This window comes from Oncorhynchus masou, chromosome 4, assembly GCF_036934945.1.
Source record: "Oncorhynchus masou masou isolate Uvic2021 chromosome 4, UVic_Omas_1.1, whole genome shotgun sequence".
Classification (NCBI taxonomy): Eukaryota; Metazoa; Chordata; class Actinopteri; order Salmoniformes; family Salmonidae; genus Oncorhynchus; species Oncorhynchus masou.
The window spans coordinates 4,166,282-4,185,964 of NC_088215.1; the positions used below are offsets into that span (position 1 = coordinate 4,166,282).

At 41.6% G+C, this 19,683-nt stretch overlaps 1 pseudogene; it reads right to left on the bottom strand.

Annotated features, from left to right (window-relative positions):
• Positions 1–1,594: 1,594 nt before the first annotated feature.
• Positions 1,595–19,683, bottom strand: part of LOC135520272 (gastrula zinc finger protein XlCGF17.1-like) — a 35,137-nt pseudogene continuing 17,048 nt past the window's right edge.

Consider the following 19,683-nt stretch of genomic DNA (forward strand, 5'->3'; position numbering starts at 1 on the left):
CTGGTGGGGTGCAACAGTTGAACTAAACTCATGAAGCATGTGTTATATTCTTCAAGAATCAATGGCTATAAATAAATAATTTAAAAGTCACAATATAGATGAAGCAAATACTGATTTCCGCTTTAACACCAAACATCAGTCCAACAACTGCAGAGTTTGTGCCTGTTTTTAAGACAGTACTTACTAGTGTTAATCAGGGAACGGTTTCTCAAAACCATCTTATGGTTAAATTCATCATTGGATGCCTTAAAACGCGTTTGGGAAACCGGGCCCAGATATCCAGGTTCCTCCTCCTTTTTCGATGTAACAGTCATCTCCTCCTCTTTCACGCCATAAACTGCATCCTCCTCTCCTTTCACTGTAACATCCTCCTCCTCTTTCACTCTGAACGCGTCTTCCTCTTCTTTCACAGTAACGGCCTCACCGTCTACTTCTTGTTTTACTGTGATATTCTGCTCTTCTTCAGCAGAAGAGTAGCTTAGTGACCGCATGGTCGTGGATGTTAGCTATGCTAATTCATTGCTCCTTCCTGTGTTGACTCACTGACCAGGAAGGTCACACTAGCTTGATATCTAGGAAAATATATAGATATCACTAGCTCGATATCTAGGAAGGTATATAGATATCACTAGCTCGATATCTAGGAAGGTATATAGATATCACTAGCTCGATATCTGGCTCAAGCTTGCAAACATTTTTTATTTATTTTGTATTTATTGAATATTCTAAACATACAATATACTTGCAGTGAATCCGCTCAACAACTACATCACACCAGTCACCCAACAGATTCCTATTCAGAGCGACACACAGAAGCATCCAGGGTCAATGCCCTGCCCAAGGGCACGTTGGCCAATCTACCACCAGGCCAAAAAACGTGAACCCGAACCCTCCAAGGGCCCCAATAAAGTTCCTCAATCATTCGAGACCCCCCCCAGGAAGAAAATAAATAAATGAAAATTTAAAAATTAATTCCATTCCCCCAAGAACACCCCAATGCACCAACAACCAAGAGAATGAACTAAAAATAAAAAAGGAAAAGAGCAAACAACAATGAAACAAGATAATACATTTAAAACAAAGGACATCAAGGAACTGAAATCATAACAGCAATGCCAACTGTATACGTTTGTGTGCATGTCTGGCACTATTACATGTATGTGTGTGTTCTTATATGTGTTTGAGTGAGTGTGTGTATATGCATGTGTACCAACACCTGCACGGCATCAGCCTCAGGCTAACCAGCATTAGTTGTAAAAACACTGCCATTTAGGGTCATTCAAATGTACTTTCTATTATGATTTTTTTGTTTGTTTGACGTTTATCTTTTGACTATCATTATATCTCCTATCATCTATCTATCATGAGGTAGTCATCTAGAATGCATGTCAATTTACAGGTGTGCCTTGTTAATTTGTGGAATATCTTTATTTCTTAATGCATTTGAGCCAATCAGTTGTGTTGTGATATGGTAGGTGTGGTATACAGAAGATAGCCCTATTTGCTGAAAGACCAAGTCTATAATATGGCAAGAACAGCTCAAATAAGCAAAAAGAAATTACAGTCCATCAGTACTTTAACACATGAAGGTCAGTCAATGCGGAAACTTTCCTGTGTGTCTTCTCTGGTGCACTGTCAGATTGCTAGATTGACAAAAACTCTTCTCACATTGACCACAACTATAGGGTTTCTCTCCTGTGTGTATTCTCTGGTGTACTGTCAGCTGGTCAGATCTAACAAAACTCTTCCCACAATGATCACAACTATATGATTTCTCTCCTGTGTGTCTTCTCTGGTGCACTGTCAGATTGCTAGATTGACAAAAACTCTTCCCACACTGACAACAGCTAAAAGGTTTCTCTCCTGTGTGTGTTCTATGGTGTAATATCAGATGGCTAGATTGACAAAAACTCTTTCCCACACTGACCACAGCTATAAGATTTCTCTCCTGTGTGTATTCTCTGGTGTATAGTCAGCTGGCTAGATGTAGTAAAACTCTTCCCACATTGATCACAGCTGTAAGGTTTCTCTCCGGTGTGTCTTCTCTGGTGCACTTTCAGATTGATAGATTGACCAAAACTCTTCCCACATTGATCACAGCTATAAGATTTATCTCCTGTGTGTATTCTCTGGTGTAAAGTCAGCTGGCCAGATGTAGTAAAACTCTTCCCACATTGATCACAGCTATAAGATTTATTTCCTGTGTGTGTTCTCTGGTGTATTTGAAGTTTTACTGAAGAGTTGAATCTTTTCCCACAGTCAGAGCACCAATTAGATTTCTTCCCTGTGGGTCTCTGCTGGTGTTTCTTATGTTCTGATGTGGAGAGACTCTTCTCTGCCTCTTCGCCATCATGATGTTGTTGAGGCTCCACAGAGGATCCACGAGTGTCCCGTCTCTCACCTGTGTGAACGACAGAGTCAGACAGATGATTAACCTCTCTGGGATGTGTGGCCCACCTGGCCAAAAGCCAGAGAAAATGCAGTGCGCCAAAATCAAACTTTCATTAAATCACACATGTAAGATACCAAATTAAAGCTACACGTGTTGTGAATCCATCCAACATGTCAGATTTCAAAAAGGCTTTTCGGTGAAAAGCAGCAACGATGCTATTATCTGAGTATAGCACATCCGTAAACAAAGAGAGAGAAACATATTTCAACCCTGCAGGCGCGACACAAAGTGCAGGAATAAAAATATAAATCCTGCCTTACCTTTAACGAGCTTCTTCTGTTGGCACTCCAATATGTCCCTTAAATATCACACTGGTCCCTTTGTTAAATTAATTCTGTTGATATATATCCAAAATGTCCATTTATTTGGCGAGTTTGATCCAGAAAAACACTGATTCCAACTTCCGCAACGTGACTACAAAATATCTCAAAAGTTACCTGTAAACTTTGCCAAAACATTTCAAACAACTTTTGAAATAAGTAATCAATAAAATTGAAGACGGGATGATCTGTGTTCAATACAGGAAGAAAAACTGACGCTACCTTTCTGGTCACGCGCCTCCAACAAACAGTACTTGAAGTGGCCCTCGTTTTGAACAGTGCTACGTCTTCAAATTTACAAAGGAAAAACCTCAACCAATTTTTAAAGACTGGTGACATCCAATGGAAGCGGTAGGAAGTGCAAGAAAGTCCCTTAGAAATCTTGATTCCCATTGAAAAGAGAGTGACCTCAAAAAAATATCTGAATGTTTTTTCCTTGGGGTTTCGCCTGCTACATAAGTTCTGTTATACTCACAGACATGATTCAAACAGTTTTAGAAACTTCAGAGTGGTTTCTATCTAAATCTACTAATAATTTGTATATGTTATCCTCTGGGGATGATTAGAAGACAGTTGAATTTGGGCATGCATTTAATCTGGACGTGAAAATACTGCCCCGTCACCAAGAAGTTAAAGGCCCACAACAGCAGAAATCCACTGTTTATTTGAGGTAAAAGGTGATGCCCAGAGCGTACTCATGACGTTGTACAACAACTGACGTCTGTTAAATTTTACAGTTAATTTGACTCAAGTTAGCAACAAGTCATATTTTATCTTGTTTTCACATTAGTGGTAACTAGAAATAAGTTATTCAAGTTGTTGAAATCCTAAGCAGTGTGCCAGACAACTTTTGGTCTCCAATATAGGCCCCTTTTGGTGTTTGATAAAATTGTGGCACAAGGTCAATGCACACACAATTTGTTTGCAGAAACTCCTCCCTGCTAATGAGGAAACCGCTAGTTATGGATGTAGTATATCTGACTCTAGCAAAAATGGTAAGCAAAGATTTGAGTTTTTCACAATGTTTTCTGAATATTACAGCATAAGATCAGGAGTGCTACTGAAGGAAACTGTGTCTATTCACTAATTCACCACCGTGGGGGAAAACTCAGGGGAGTTCTCATAGGCTGACAGTGAATATTGCCTCCATTTATAGGTTGCTTATGAGTGCATTTCACACTACTTTTGGATTATAATTGTAAGACTCACTTGAACCACCTGCTTAATATGTTTGTGTTTCTGTCGCAAATCAACTTTATACTTAAAAAAAACACTTCAACCAGTAAAATACTCTTTGGCTAGTTTTCTATCAGCCTGACAATGAGGGGTTGCACACCATCTGTAACAAATTGGCCCATAACTTCACCAAACAATAACATAGTAGAGGTCGACCGATTATGAATTTTCAACCTCGATACTGATTATTGGAGGACCAAAAAAAAGCAGATACCGATTAAATCGGTTGATTTTATATATATATATATTTGTAATAATGACAATGACAAAAAAACTGAATGAACACTATTATTTTAACTTAATATAATACATCAATGAAATCAATTTAGTCTCAAATAAATAATGAAACATTTGGTTTAAATAATGCAAAAACACAGCGTTGGAGAAGAAAGTAAAAGTACAATATGTGCCAAAAGCTAAACGTTTAAGTTCCTTGCTCAGAACATATGAAAGCTGGTGGTTACTTTTAACAGAAGTCTTCAATATTCCCAGGTAAGAGGTTTTAGGTTGAGGAATATTGGAATAGGAATTATAGAACTATTTCTCTCTATACCATTTGTATTTCATATACCTTTGACTATTGCATGTTCTTTTAGGCACTATAGTATTGCCAGCCTAATCATGGGAGTTGATAGGTTTGAAGTCATAAACAGAGCTGTGCTTCAAGCATTGCGAAGAGCTGCTGGCAAACACAGGAAAGTGCTGTTTGAATGAATGCTTATGAGCCTGCTGCTGCCTACTACCACTGAGTCACCGCTCAGTCAGACTGCTCAATAAAATATCAAATCATAGACTTAATTATAATATAATAAACACAGAAATACAAGCCTTAGGTCACATTAAATGTAATTACCGCTCTTCAACGACCCAGGAAGGGGACAATCAGGTGTTGTACCTCTTTTCCCTCCTTCAGGGAACACTAATTATAGTCATAAAGTTACACTCCCTTTCAGTCGGTCAACTTCGGTACAATATTCTATGGAGAAATACAATCATTCCCCATGCCGACCCAAACAAACACTAAATTAAACAGCCCATGCCATACCACCCAGACCTGACCCCGCAAGATGCGTCAGTTTTCATATTCATTATCTTTTGCTTGAAACATTCCTGTCAATGCGTTGAGTAAGGATGCACACCTGCTTACTCATATAGAAGTAGGAATAGTCTACCTGTCCTGCGCGCAAATGTAGACCTATAAATATGCGCATTTGGGTGTCTGATAGTATTTCTGATTATCTTAATGCACCACCACTAATGAGCTGAGGAGATGAGGAGCTCCTCAAAGCACATTTTATTTCCACCTCAAACAACAAGTAAACAAAGTTAACTGATTGCCCCCCATCTATCGTCAGAGATCGTGCTGCTAGGTGACCTAAACAGGGATATGCTTAACACCACGGCCATCCTACAATCTAAGCTTGTTGTCCTCAATCTCACACAAATTATCAATGAACCTACCAGGTACAACCCCAAAGCCGTAAACGCAGGCACCCTCATAGATACCATCCTAACCAACTTGCCGTCTAAATACCTCTGCTATTTTCAACCAAGATCTCAGCGACTGCCTAATTGACTGTATCTGTAATGGGTCAGCGGTTAAACGACCTCCACTGATCACTGCCAAACGCACCCTGAAACACTTTCTAATCGACCTGGCCCGCGTATCCTAGAAGGATATTGACCTCCCGTCAGTAGAGGATGCCTGGTTATTCTTATAAAATGCCTTCCTCACCATCTTAAATAAGCATGCCCCATTCAAGAAATTTAGAACCAGGAACAGATATAGCCCTTGGTTCTCCCCAGACTGACTGCCCTTAACCAACACAAAAACATCCTGTGGCGTTCTGCATTAGAATCAAACAGCCCCTGTGATATGCAACTTTTCAGGGAAGTTAGAAACCAATATATAACACAGGCAGTTAGAAAAGCCAAGGCTAGCTTTTTCAAGCAGAAATTTGCTTCCTGCAGCACAAACTCAAAAAAGTTATGGTACACTGTAAAGTCCATGGAGAATAAGAGCACCTCCTCCCAGCTGCCCACTGCACTGAGGATAGGAAACTCACCACCGATAAATCCACTATAATTGAGAATTTCAATAAGCACTTTTCTACGGCTGGCCATGCTTTCCACCTGGCTACCCCTACCCCGGTCAACAGTACTGCACACCCCACAGCAACTCGCCCAAGCCTTCCCCTTTTCTCCTTGACCGGGCCAGGTCGATTAGAAAGTGTTTCACTCTTTCACTCTTGACCCAAACTGCTACAGACATATATCTATCCTAACCTGCCTTTCTAAGATCCTCGAAAGACAAGTTAACTTCTTGGCGCACCCATCCCGTTAGCGGGATCATTTTCGTCAAAAAATATAAAAAAATATTCATATTCATGAAATCACAAGTGAAATATTGCAAAACACAGTTTAGCCTTTTGTTAATCCACCGGTCGTCTCAGTTTTTGAAATTATGCTTTACAGCGAAAGCAATCCAAGCGTTTGTGTAAGTTTATCGATAGCATAACAAAACATTATGTACACTAAGCATTAAGTAGCTAGGTCACGGAAATCAGAAAAGCAATCCAATTAATCGTTTACCTTTGATGATCTTTGGATGTTTTTAATCACGAGACTCCCAGTTACACAACAAATGTTCCTTTTGTTCCATAAAGATTATTTTTATACCCAAAATACCTCAATTGGTTTGTCGCGTTATGTTCAGAAATCCACAGGAAAGAGCGATTACGACAACACAGATGAAAATTCCAAATAATATCCAGAATGTCCACAGAAACATGTCAAACGTTTTTTATAATCAATCCTCAGGTTGTTTTTAAAATATATATTCGATAATATATCAACCGGGTGTGTAGGTTTTTCAATAACACTGGGAGAAACAATGGCCGCTTTACTCTGTAGCGCAAAACTCACTCTGAGAGCCCCCACCTACCCACTTACGCAATGTGATCTTTCACGCTAATTTTTCAAAATAAAAGCCTGAAACTATGTCTAAAGACTGTTGACACCTTAGGGAAGCCTTAGAAAAAGGAATCTGGTTGATATCCCTTTAACTTCTTGCGACTCTCAAACCCAGATCCGGGAGCGTAATCATCGCCTCAAACTAATTAGCATAACGCAGCGGACATAAATCTTCCTAGAAAATCTTCCTATTCATGAAAATCACAAATGAAACATATTGAGACAGCTTAGCCTTTTGTTAATCACACTGTCATCTCAGATTTTCAAAATATGTTTTACAGCCAACGCTAGACAAGCATTCAAATCAATTAAATTAAATAATAATTTACCTGTTTTCACTCAGGAGACTCCCAGTTAGATAGCAAATGTTCCTTTTTTCCCAAAAAGATTATTTATGTAGGCGAAATAGCTCCCGTTTGTTCTTCACGTTTGGCTGAGAAATCGACCGGAAAATGCGGTCACTACAACGCCAAACTTTTTTCCAAATTTGCTCCATAATAATGACAGAAACATGGCAAATGTTGTTTAGAATCACTCCTCAAGGTGTTTTTCACATATCAATTCGATAATATATCCGTCGGGACAATTGGTTTCTCATTAGAAGTGATTGGAATAATGGCTACCTCAGTACTTTACGCAAGATTTTCTGCGGGAGCCATCATGTGACCACTTGCTCAATGTGGTCCCTTACGGCTATTCTTCAACATAAATGCGTAAAAAGACGTCACAATGCTGTAGACACCTTGGGGAATACGTAGAAAGCTCATTCATAGCCCATTCACAGCCATATAAGGAGTCAATGGCATGCAGGGCTTTCAAAATATGGGGCACTTCCTGATTGGATTTTTATCTGGGTTTCGCCTGTAACATCAGTTCTGTTGCATTCATAGACAATATCTTTGCAGTTTTGGAAACGTCAGAGTTTTTTCTATCCACAGCTGTCAATTATAGTCGAGCATCTTGTCGTGACAAAATATCTTGTTTAAACGGGAACGTTTTTCATCCAAAAATTAAAAGAGCGCCCCCTTATATCGAAGAAGTTAACCAAGTGAAAGTGTGTCACTTCTCTTGCGTTCATTGCACGCAGAGTCAGGGTATATGCAACAGTTTGGGCAGCCTGGCTCATTGCGAACTAATTTGCCAGAATTGTACATAATTATGACATAACATTGAAGGTTTTGCAATGTAACAACAATATTTAGACTTATGGATGCCACCCGTTAGATAAAATACGGAACGGTTCCGTATTTCACTGATAGAATAAACTTTTTGGTTTTTGAAATTATAGTTTCCGGATTCGACCATATTACTGACCAAAGGCTCGTATTTCTGTGTGTTATTATGTTATAATTAAGTCTATGATTTGATATCTGATAGAGAAGTCTGACTGAGCGATGGTAGGCAGCAGCAGGCTCGTAATCATTCATTCAAACAGCAAGTTTGTGCATTTTGCCAGCAGCTCTTCCCTGTGCTTCAAGCATTGAGCTGTTTATGACTTCAAGCCTATCAACTCCCGAGATTAGGCTGGTGTAACTGATGTGAAATGGCTAGCTAGTTAGCGGGGTGCACAATAATAGCGTTTTAAACGTCACTCGCTCTGAGACTTGGAGTAGTTGTTCCCCTTGCTCTGCAAGGGCCGCGGCTTTTGTGGAGCGATGGGTAACGATGCTTTGAGGGTGGCTGTTGTCGATGTGTTCCTGGTTTGAGCCCAGGTAGGGGCGAGGAGAGGGACAGAAGCTAAACTGGTTACACTGGCAATACTAAAGTGCCTATAAGAACATCCAATATTCAAACGTTTTTGAAATACAAATGGTATAGAGAGAAATAGTCTTATAAATACTATATTAACTACAACCTAAAACCTCTTACCTTGGAATATTGAAGTCTCATGTTAAAAGGAACCACCAGCTTTCATATGTTCTCATGTTCTGATCAAGGAACTTAACCATTAGCTTTTTTACATGGCACATATTGCACTTCTACTTTCTTCTCCAACAATTTGTTTTTGCATTTTTTAAACCAAATTGAACACGTTTCATTATTTATTTGAGGCTAAATAGATTTTTATTTGTGTATTATATTAAGTTAAAATAAGTGTTCATTCAGTATTGTTGTAATTGTCATTATTACAAATACATTTTAAAAAATTGTCTGATTAATCGGTATTGGCTTTTTTTGGTCCTCCAATAATCGGTATCGGCGTCGAAAAATCATAATAGGTCGACCTCTACTCTGGACTGTTCTGACTTAGAATATGCGGACCACTACAAATACCTAGGTGTCTTGTTACATTGTAAACTCTCCTTCCAGACTCACATCAAACATCTCCAATCCAAAGTTAAATCTAGAATTGGCTTCCTATTTCGCAACAAAGCATCCTTCACTCATGCTGTCAAACATACCCTCGTAAAACTGACCATCCTACCGATCCTCGACTTCGGCGATGTCATTTAAAAAAATAGCCTCCAATACGGAGGCATTGCATTCTATCACAGTGCCATCCGTTTTGTCACCAAAGCCCCATATACTACCCACCACTGCAACCTGTACGCTCTCGTTAGCTGGCCCTTGCTTCATACTCGTCGCCAAATCCACTGGTTCCAGGTCATCTACAAGACCCTGCTAGGTAAAGTCCCGCCTTATGTCAGCTCGCTGGTCATTATAGCAGCACCCACCCGTAGCACGCCCTCCAGCAGGTGTATTTCACTGGTCACCCCCAGGGCCAATTCCTCCTTTGGCTGCCTCTCCTTCCAGTTCTCTGCTGCCAATGACTGGAACGAACTACAAAAATCTCTGAAACTGAAAACACTTATCTCCCTCACCAGCTTTAAGCACCAGCTGTCAGAGCAGAACACAGATCACTGCACCTGTACATAGCCCATCTATAAATAGCCCAAACAATTACCTCATCCCCATACTGTATTTATTTATTTAGCTCCCTTACACCCCAGTATTTCTACTTTGCACATTAACCTACTGCAAATCTACAATTGCAGTGTTTTTAATTGCTATATTGTATTTACTTCACCACCATGGCCTATTTATTGCCTTTACCTCCCTTATCTCACCTCATTTGGACACACTGTATATGTTTGTTTTACTCCATGTGTAACTCTGTGTTGTTGTATGTGTCAAACTGTTTTGCTTTATCTTGGCCAGGTTGCAGTTGTAAATGAGAACTTGTAAATGAGAACAACTTGCCTACCTGGTTAAACAATGGTAAAATTAAAAAATAAATAAACAAATAGCCTACAGCTGTGTCGGTAGAGAACTCACTGGCAGGGGAAACTGAGGGCCCAGAAAATGTTATACAATGTTTCAAGTTCGTTATAGACAGGCCATGTGATTTATAGGACATTTATTTGCAATGTCTTTATTTGTTGGCTTTATGTAGGCTATTTATTTTTACATAGTTGGCAAAGGCAATAAAAGTTACTTTTAGATTTGTATAATTTTCATTTAGATTTAGATAGAATGTAGATGAATCATAGACAATGATTTTAGGATACTATTATATATTAATAAATGAAACTGTTCCTGTAAAATGAACATATGAAAATCATAACTGTCACACATATTGGTAGAAATGGTCAGATAAATTTGCACTCCATATGTAGGTTGCTGACTGCTTGTGTAGCCGATTACCAGCAATGTCAAAATTTATGAAGGCCACCAGGAGGAGGTGGTTCGGGAAGAGTTCTCTCTCTTCTGGTTGAGAAAAATTGATGTAATGGCATGAAAGTAAATTGGCTGAATATTATACAATGACTTATCAACAGCTCTAACAATTTGACCCCCACGGGAAATCTACACTGGTCATTCTAGAATATACTATATAGCCAAGAAACATGGTTAAACTATCATTATGACATCATGGATGAATTCTAGAATATACTATATATCCTAGAAACCTGTTTAAACTATCATTATGACATCATGGAGGAATTATGACATCACAGGAAATCTACACTGGCATTTATAGAATATACAATATTGCCTCAATCTGTTTAAAACAATATTTTTGACCTCATGGATGGCCAGTCGTTGAATTCAAAGTGTAGTGAATTCAGGGGGTAGCGCTGAGCTGAACTCAAACCTGGGTCCCAGTGACTGTCAAGCCAACACCTTATAACTGTTACGCCAAGATGTCTGAACTTCTTGACGAGGTCGCTAGGTGTTGGGTTACGGTTTCTACAATAGCGTTCGCTATGAATTTGAGAGTGGTTACACTTCTCCTTCCGCCATCCCTCAGCTGTTTACCAAACCAAGTCTCTGGGTAGCCATTTTGTTTCTGTTTAAAAAAAACACACAACCCAGCAATCTGCTGTTCAAACAATAACAAATCTGTCATTCCACCACTGTTTTGGTAATAAGATGATTATGGGGTTGGAGAAATGTAACTACAGACAGACCTATGGATGCAAGGACTGACCATTCATGGTATCAACATTATAGTTTTAACCATGTTTTAACCATGTCGAGGCTATACAGTGTTGATTTACATTGTTTCTAAACAGAGTAAAATAAGATTATTTGTGGTTCTGATGCATCACAACAGTTGAACTAAGCTCATGAAGTATCTTATATTCTTCAAGAATTAATGGCGATAAATAAATAATTTAAAAGTCACAATATGGGTGTAGCAATTGCAGATTTCCGCTTTAACACCAAACATCAGTTCAACCACTGCAGAGTTTGTGCCTCTATTTTTAAGATAGTACTAGTGTTCATCAGGGAACGGTTTCTCAAAACCAATCTTATGGCTAAGTTCAGCGTTAGAACCATTGGATGCCTTAAGATGCGTTTGGGAAACCGGGCCCAGATATCCAGTTTCCTCCTCCCCCTTTTTGGATGTGACAGTCATCTCCTCCTCCTCCTCCTCTTTCACTCCAAAAACTGCATCCTCCTCTTCTTTTACTCTGAACGCGTCTTCCTCTTCTTTCACTGAAACGTCTTTCTTCTTTCATGGTAACAGCCTCAAATCAACTTGTTTGTGTATTGAAACAGCCTCCTCTTCCTCCTGTTTGACGAGAGCTTCTTTCTCGGTCCAGCAGACCTCATCTTCTTTGGCAGGCGGAGAGTAGCTTAGTGAACTCATGGTCATAGGTGTTAGCTAGCTAGACTAATGCTAACTTAACCAGCCCGCTAGCTGACTAATAACAACACAGTAAATGTGAAATTAAATCGGATAACTAACTAGACGACAGAAGTGGGTTTAAAACACAGTGGCTAATATACACTAAAGCGTTTAAAGAGCTATATTGGTTCAGCTATTTTGTCTAGCAAGCCACCGAAATGGCTGACGAACTGTTGCTGCTGATGAAAGAAGCGTTCCGTCCACTAGATTATACGTGACACTAACAGCATAACCTTAAATTCCCAGACCGCCATCTGCTGACTGGAGTGGGTAATGCAGTTGAGTAAAATGGATATTTTATCTTCAGACAACAAGTTCAAGTGTAGGAAGCATGAGTTTTTACTCACCAGGATAACAATACAATGGCTAAGTTAAAGACTTAGTAAGCTAGTTGTAGACACGATATGGTTACCTATAAGTACAAACAGTTATGTTTTTGCGTTATTACATATTTATTAACTTATTTTGTGAACTCTTCCAAACTAACCACAATGCAGTATTTCTTCACGTCATATGGATGTTCAACTCTGTGCTACTGAGTTTGTATGCCAGTGTAACGATGTAAGAAAGTTACATTAAAAAACATATATTTAACCTTTATTTAACTAGACAACACTCAGTTAAGAACTAATTATCCTTTACATTGTAGGCCTGTCACCGTTGTTGGTAATCAAGCCTAACCACTGTTGTGCAGTGCCAAACTTGATGATTGAGTTGGGACTCGTGGCCACACGTCTTGTTATGATACTGGGGTTCTGAACAAGGGCTCAGTGTGCACCCTTGTGGGGCCCCAGTGTTGCGGATCAGCAGTGCCTTACCCTCACCACCTGGGCCGCCCGTCAGGAAGTACAGTACCCAGTGATAAAGGTATGGGATTCTGGGTAATCCGAGCTAGATTTTTGGAGAATTTGAAAATGCCTGGTCTGTGATAATGATAAAGTTGACATTACATCTTGTCCAAATTTCAAATCATGTGGTTGAGATTGCATTGTTGTATTTTGAGTAACTACTGGAGTTGGTTTAGGGTGTCAAATAAGCCTCTATTTGTATGTTATTTGCCAGATCTCAGATTTCCATGTGGGTTTTATGCTAAAATTCCCTCTTTCAAGTTGGTAGCAAACTGGAAAATGCATCTTCAAATCAAATCAAATCAAATTTTATTTGTCACATACACATGGTTAGCAGATGTTAATGCGAGTGTAGCTGCTTGTGCTTCTAGTTCGACAATGCAGTAAATAACTCACCAAGTAATCTAACTAAGAATTTTTTCTAAACTACTGTCTTATGGCACTGTATTGTCCTCAAGGGGCATAAAGAATTATTTACTGCCTAAGGATATAGGAATCCTGGTCCGATGGTCTTTAGGAGTGCATTTTTACCCTGCAAGATCATTCATCCAGATGGTATCAATGCAGGTCATTTATGACAAATGTATAAGATATGTTTTATAAACAAAGTGGCATAGTTTAAGTTTTGTTAGTTTAGTGATATATTATTACATCCAGATGGATGCAGTAGTTAATTTGATATATTTCTGAGTTTCAGTGAATTATACTTATTCGCCATATGAGATGAATAATTTTCGGGTTAATTTGTACCATTTTGATATAAAATGGATCAGATTGTTTATTATGGCTAGTGAATATATTTACATCATTTCCCATCATTCCCATTATTAAATTGGCTGGAGTTGAGTCAGTGTCAGTGTGTTGGCAGCAGATAAACACTTCAATGTTAGTTTGTGGCTGTTTAACAGTTTATATGGCCTTGCTGATAGGAGTGCTTTTATATCCCGGTCCCTACTGATCATTCATCCATACTGTGTGTGTCCCATCATTGCAGCGTTGGAAATAAATTAACTATTCATCCATTGCTCCTTCCTGTGTTGACTCACTGACTTGACGGAAGGGACTATGAACAAGCTCGATATCTAGGAAGGTCATGCTAGGTTGATATCTAGCTCAAGCTTCACCTCACTGTGTGATTGTGTTATCTAGTGGGAACCCGTTAGCACAGTAGGCTCTGGTGCCTTCTTGCCGTGGGCTCAAATCAAAAGAGGAAATCAACCTGCTTGCTCCTTTATGTTGTGTCAACTTTTCAACATGTTACGTTTGATACCGGAGCTGCGAGCCTTGCGTCCAAATCACTAAACAATCATTCAAAGCAGTGTGCTGATGCCTGTATCACTTTATCAGCAGCACGTCATCAATGGCATCTGACTTGTTTCATCGTGGGTGATTGTTTGGTATCTGTGTAGTTTCACCAGATAGGCTGATAAAATCACCTTGCATGATAAATAACGCGCAGGTCACGTTCCGTTTTGTTGTTTTGTATTTATTAGTTATTTCACCATGTACCCACAATCAGCATGGATTTGATTCTCTTCATTAAAAAACATAAATAACCAACACGCTGCTATGGTCGGTCCGACTCGTCTATAATAATGTGGCTGTTCTGAATTCTGTTTCGCTCAAAACCTTCAGTAAGTAATGAACCTATTTTTGACACAATTGGGTGGAAAGCATCAATTCTTCACAAAGTTTTGTTTCCCCATCACTACTTTTCAGCATGTTCTTTGTGAAGTAGACTATGGGAGTTTTGTAATTTATACAACCTTGGTGTCACCCCTTGGTCTTAGTATTTTGTGTTTTAGTTAATTAGTTGGTCAGGCCAGGGTGTGACATGGGTTTATGTTATTGTGTTGTCGTACTGGGGTTTTTGTAGGCATTGGGATTGTGGTTGATTAGGGGTGTGTTTAGTTTAGGTTTGGCTGCCTGAGGCGGTTCTCAATCAGTCAGAGGGTAGGAGACCTGCACAAACTCCCTGAGCTTACCGGGGGCTAGAGAGACCGGGCAGGCACCATGTTATGCAGTGGTGCGCACGGTGTCCCCAGTGCAGGTGCATAGCCCGGTGCGGTATATTTCAGCTCCGCGTATCGGCCGGGCTAGATTGAGCGTCGAGACAAATGCCATGAAGCCGGCTCTACGCATCTGGTCCCCAGTGCGTCTCCTTGGGCCGGTGCTCAAGAGCTCCGGTGCGCCTGCACGGTCCGGTCTATCCAGTACCTCCTCCACACCCCAGCCCTCCGGTAGCAGCTCCCCGCACCAGGCTTCCTGTGCGTGTCTTCGGCCCAATACCACCAGTGCCAGCACCACGCATCAGGCCTACAGTGCGCCTCGCCTCTCCTGCGCTGTCGGAGTCTCCCGCCTGTTCACCACTTCTAGAGCCTTCCTCCTCTACAGCGCTGCCGGAGCCCCCTGCCTGTTCGGAGCAGCCTGAGCTGCCAGTCTGCATGGAGCAGCCAGAGCTGCCAGTCTGCATGGAGCAGCCAGAGCTGCCAGTCTGCATGGAGCAGCTAGAGCTGCCAGTCTGCATGGAGCAGCTAGAGCTGCCAGTCTGCATGGAGCTGCCAGTCTGCAAGGAGCTGCCAAAGCTGTTAGTCTGCATGGAACAGTCAGAGCTGTCAGTCTGCAAGAAGCCGCCAGAGCTGTCAATCTGCATGGAGCAGCCAGAGCCGCCAGTCAGCATTGAGCAGCTAGAGCCGTCAGTCAGCATGAAGCAGCCAGAGCCGTCAGTCTGCCAGGATCCGCCAGTCAGCCAGACTCTTCCAGATCTGTCAGTCAGCCAGACTCTTCCAGATCTGTCAGTCAGCTAGACTCTTCCAGATCTGTCAGTCAGCCAGACTCTTCCAGATCTGTCAGTCAGCCAGACTCTTCCAGATCTGCCAGTCAGCCAGACTCTTCCAGATCTGCCAGTCAACCAGACTCTTCCAGATCTGTCAGTCAGCCAGACTCTTCCAGATCTGCCAGTCAGCCAGACTCTTCCAGATCTGCCTGTCAGCCAGACTCTTCCAGATCTGCCAGTCAGCCAGACTCTTCCAGATCTGCCAGTCAGCCAGACTCTTCCAGATCTGTCAGTCAGCCAGACTCTTCCAGATCTGCCAGTCAGCCAGACTCTTCCAGATCTGCCAGTCAACCAGACTCTTCCAGATCTGTCAGTCAGCCAGACTCTTCCAGATCTGCCAGTCAGCCAGACTCTTCCAGATCTGCCTGTCAGCCAGACTCTTCCAGATCTGCCAGTCAGCCAGACTCTTCCAGATCTGCCAGTCAGCCAGACTCTTCCAGATCTGCCAGTCAGCCAGACTCTTCCAGATCTGCCAGTCAGCCAGACTCTTCCAGATCTGCCAGTCAACCAGACTCTTCCCGATCTGCCAGTCAGCCAGACTCTTCCAGATCTGCCAGTCAGCCAGACTCTTCCAGATCTGCCAGTCAGCCAGACTCTTCCAGATCTGCTAGTCAACCAGACTCTTCCAGATCTGCTAGTCAACCAGACTCTTCCACATCCGCCAGTCAGCCAGGATCCGCCAGAACTGCCAGCCAGCCAGGATCTGCCGGATTTAACTGCCTGGCTGGGCTTCCTCTCAGTGCTGGGCTGCCCCTCAGTCCCGAGCTGCCCCTCAGTCCCGAGCTGCCCCTCAGTCCCGAGCTTCCCCTCAGTCCCGAGCTCATTCAGTCCCGAGCTGCCCCTCAGTCACAAGCTGCTCCTCAGTTCAGTGGGGTTCTGGGTGAGGACTATTAGGCCATGGTCGGCGGCGAGGGTGGATTATCCCAGGATGCGAAGGGGAGGAACTATGACATATATGGAGTGGGGTCCACGTCCCGAGCCGGAACCGCCACCATGGACAGACGCCCACCCGGACCCTCCCTATGGTTTTGAGGTGCGTCCGGGAGTCCGCACCTTAGGGGGGGGTCTGTCACGCCTTGGTCTTAGTATTTTGTGTTTTAGTTAATTAGTTGGTCAGGCCAGGGTGTGACAAGTGTTTATGTTATTGTGTTGTCGTATTGGGGTTTTTGTAGGCATTGGGATTGTGGTTGATTAGGGGTGTGTTTAGTTTAGGTTTGGCTGCCTGAGGCGGTTCTCAATCAGAGTCAGGTGATTCTTGTTGTCTCTGATAGGGAACCGTATTTAGGTAGCCTGGGTTTCACTGTGTATTTCGTGGGTGATTGTTCCTGTCTCTGTGTAGTTTCACCAGATAGGCTGTAATTAGGTTTCACGTTCTGTTTTGTTGTTTTGTATTTATTAGTTATTTCATGTATAGTTCCGTTTTTTCTTCATTAAAAAACATGAGTAACCAACACGCTGCATTTCGGTCCGACTCTCATTCAACAAACGAAGAACGCCGTTACATTTGGCTGACTGACACCTGTAATCTTTATATTTTGGATTTTGGGGATTTTCCCTGCCATCATTCTGTATATCTCTTTTGATCTGCAGTTATGGTTTAGTTGGGTTTTGGTCTCCGGTAGTTGGGCTCCAGCTCGCTGACCATAGCAAGTTGACTAAATAGCTAATGTTAGCTGGCTGGTTAAGATATCTGCATATAGCTAGCATTCTTTGATATTTGGTTAGATGGCGTTATGTATTTCCAAAACATTGGTTTACTTCAATCACTCAAGTCATGAGTGGAAACGATTGGTTTAATATGAAGTTATACATTTGAAGTTATTTCTGTTGTAGTTTACATCATAGGGAATAGGCTGGTCCTCCATATTACTTCACACCTGACTTTATCATTCTTCTGAATTCTGATTGGTTTACTGTAATAAGGTTTAACTTTGCATTGGGACTTCAAACATATATTTCATTTGATATTTTATAAACATACACGTACAAATTACAACATCATACAAACATTAACTACATCACACCTGCCCAGACCCACGAGAACACACATACATCTCCATTAGCTACACCACACCTGCCCAGACCCACTAGACCACACCCCCATCTCCATTAACTACATCACACCTGCCCTGACCCACTAGAACACACCTCCATCTCCATTAGCTACATCACACCTGCCCAGACACAAGAGAACACACCTCCATCTCCATTAGCTACATCACACCTGCCCAGACCCACTAGAACACACCTCCATCTCCATTAACTTCATCACACCTGCCCAGACCCACGAGAACACACCTCCATCTCCAGCGCCCACATCAGCACCATTTTATTTCTCACCGCCCACTCACTTTGAACTTTTAGATAATAAAGCATTTTACCTTTCTATTGAATTAACAATGGAGGATTAGTTGATTTCCAGGTTTTAATTAAGTATACATTTTAAGATGATTGATGAGAAAAGTATCGTCCAACTCTGGAGTATCTCACTGCACCCTCAAATGCCATGTCTTGAAATATGCAGACAGACAGATTAAAGTAATTTGTATTTCTGCCAGCCAACTTTCTAACTCCGTCCATAACTTTATGACGTCATAACATTCCCAGAAGGATTGTTGAGTCATTGTTAGTTTTACACTGAAGACATGACTCTGCCGTTGTGCTGTAGAATATGGTCTCTTGTATAATAAGGGACTATCATTTGTCCCAACATCACAGGCCACAGACTTTGATAAGAAATTCCAACAGTGTTTCTACAGTTTGAGATTGACTTTTTAATGGGGTTTCTCCATGTTCACCTGCCAATGTAAATCCATTAAATGAGGCAAGTTACCAGACAGGAGATCTTGCCAATGCTCTTCCCATTGATAACCTGAATGACAATTAACTTGTGGGCGGTGGTTGTGATGATGGCCTATTGGATGATGTCGTCCATCAGGATTCCCCAAAAAAGAAGACGCTATGGATTGATCACTGGAGTCAGATGTGAAGGAGGAAGTTGATCATCAGGAGTCAGATGTGAAGGAGGAGGTTGATCATCAAGAGTCAGATGTGTAGGAGGAGGTTGATTATCAGGAGTCAGATGTGATGGAGGAGGTTGATCGTCAGGAGTCAGATGTGATGGAGGAGGTTGATCATCAAGAGTCAGATGTGAAGGAGGAGGTTGATCGTCAGGAGTCAGATGTGAAGGAGGAGGTTGATCGTCAGGAGTCAGATGTGATTGAGGAGGTTGATCATCAGGAGTCAGATGTGAAGTAGGAGGTTGATCGTCAGGAGTCAGATATGATGGAGGAGGTTGATCATTAGGAGTCAGATGTGAAGGAGGAGGTTGATCGTCAGGAGTCAGATGTGAAGGAGGAGGTTGAACATCAGGAGTCAGATGTGAAGGAGGAGGTTGATCATCAGGAGTCAGATGTGAAGGAGGAGGTTGATCATCAGGAGTCAGATGTGATTGAGGAGGTTGATCATCAGGAGTCAGATGTGAAGTAGGAGGTTGATCGTCAGGAGTCAGATATGATGGAGGAGGTTGATCATTAGGAGTCAGATGTGAAGGAGGAGGTTGATCGTCAAGAGTCAGATGTGAAGGGGGAGGTTGATCGTCAGGAGTAAGATGTGAAGGAGGAGGTTGATCATCAGGAGTCAGATGTGAAGGAGGAGATTGATCGTCAATGAACCTCTAGGATTGTGGCTGGGCTGGCGTTTCCACTTCCAGCTTGGTCATATATTTTTGATACATTGAATGTTGATATTTTGAACCTATGTTATATATTTGTACCTCCTGTTTCAGGAAGTGATGTCACTGAATACTGCCCCTATATATACAGTGCATTTGGAAAGTATTCAGACCCCTTCACCTTTTCAACATTTTGTTACGTTACAGC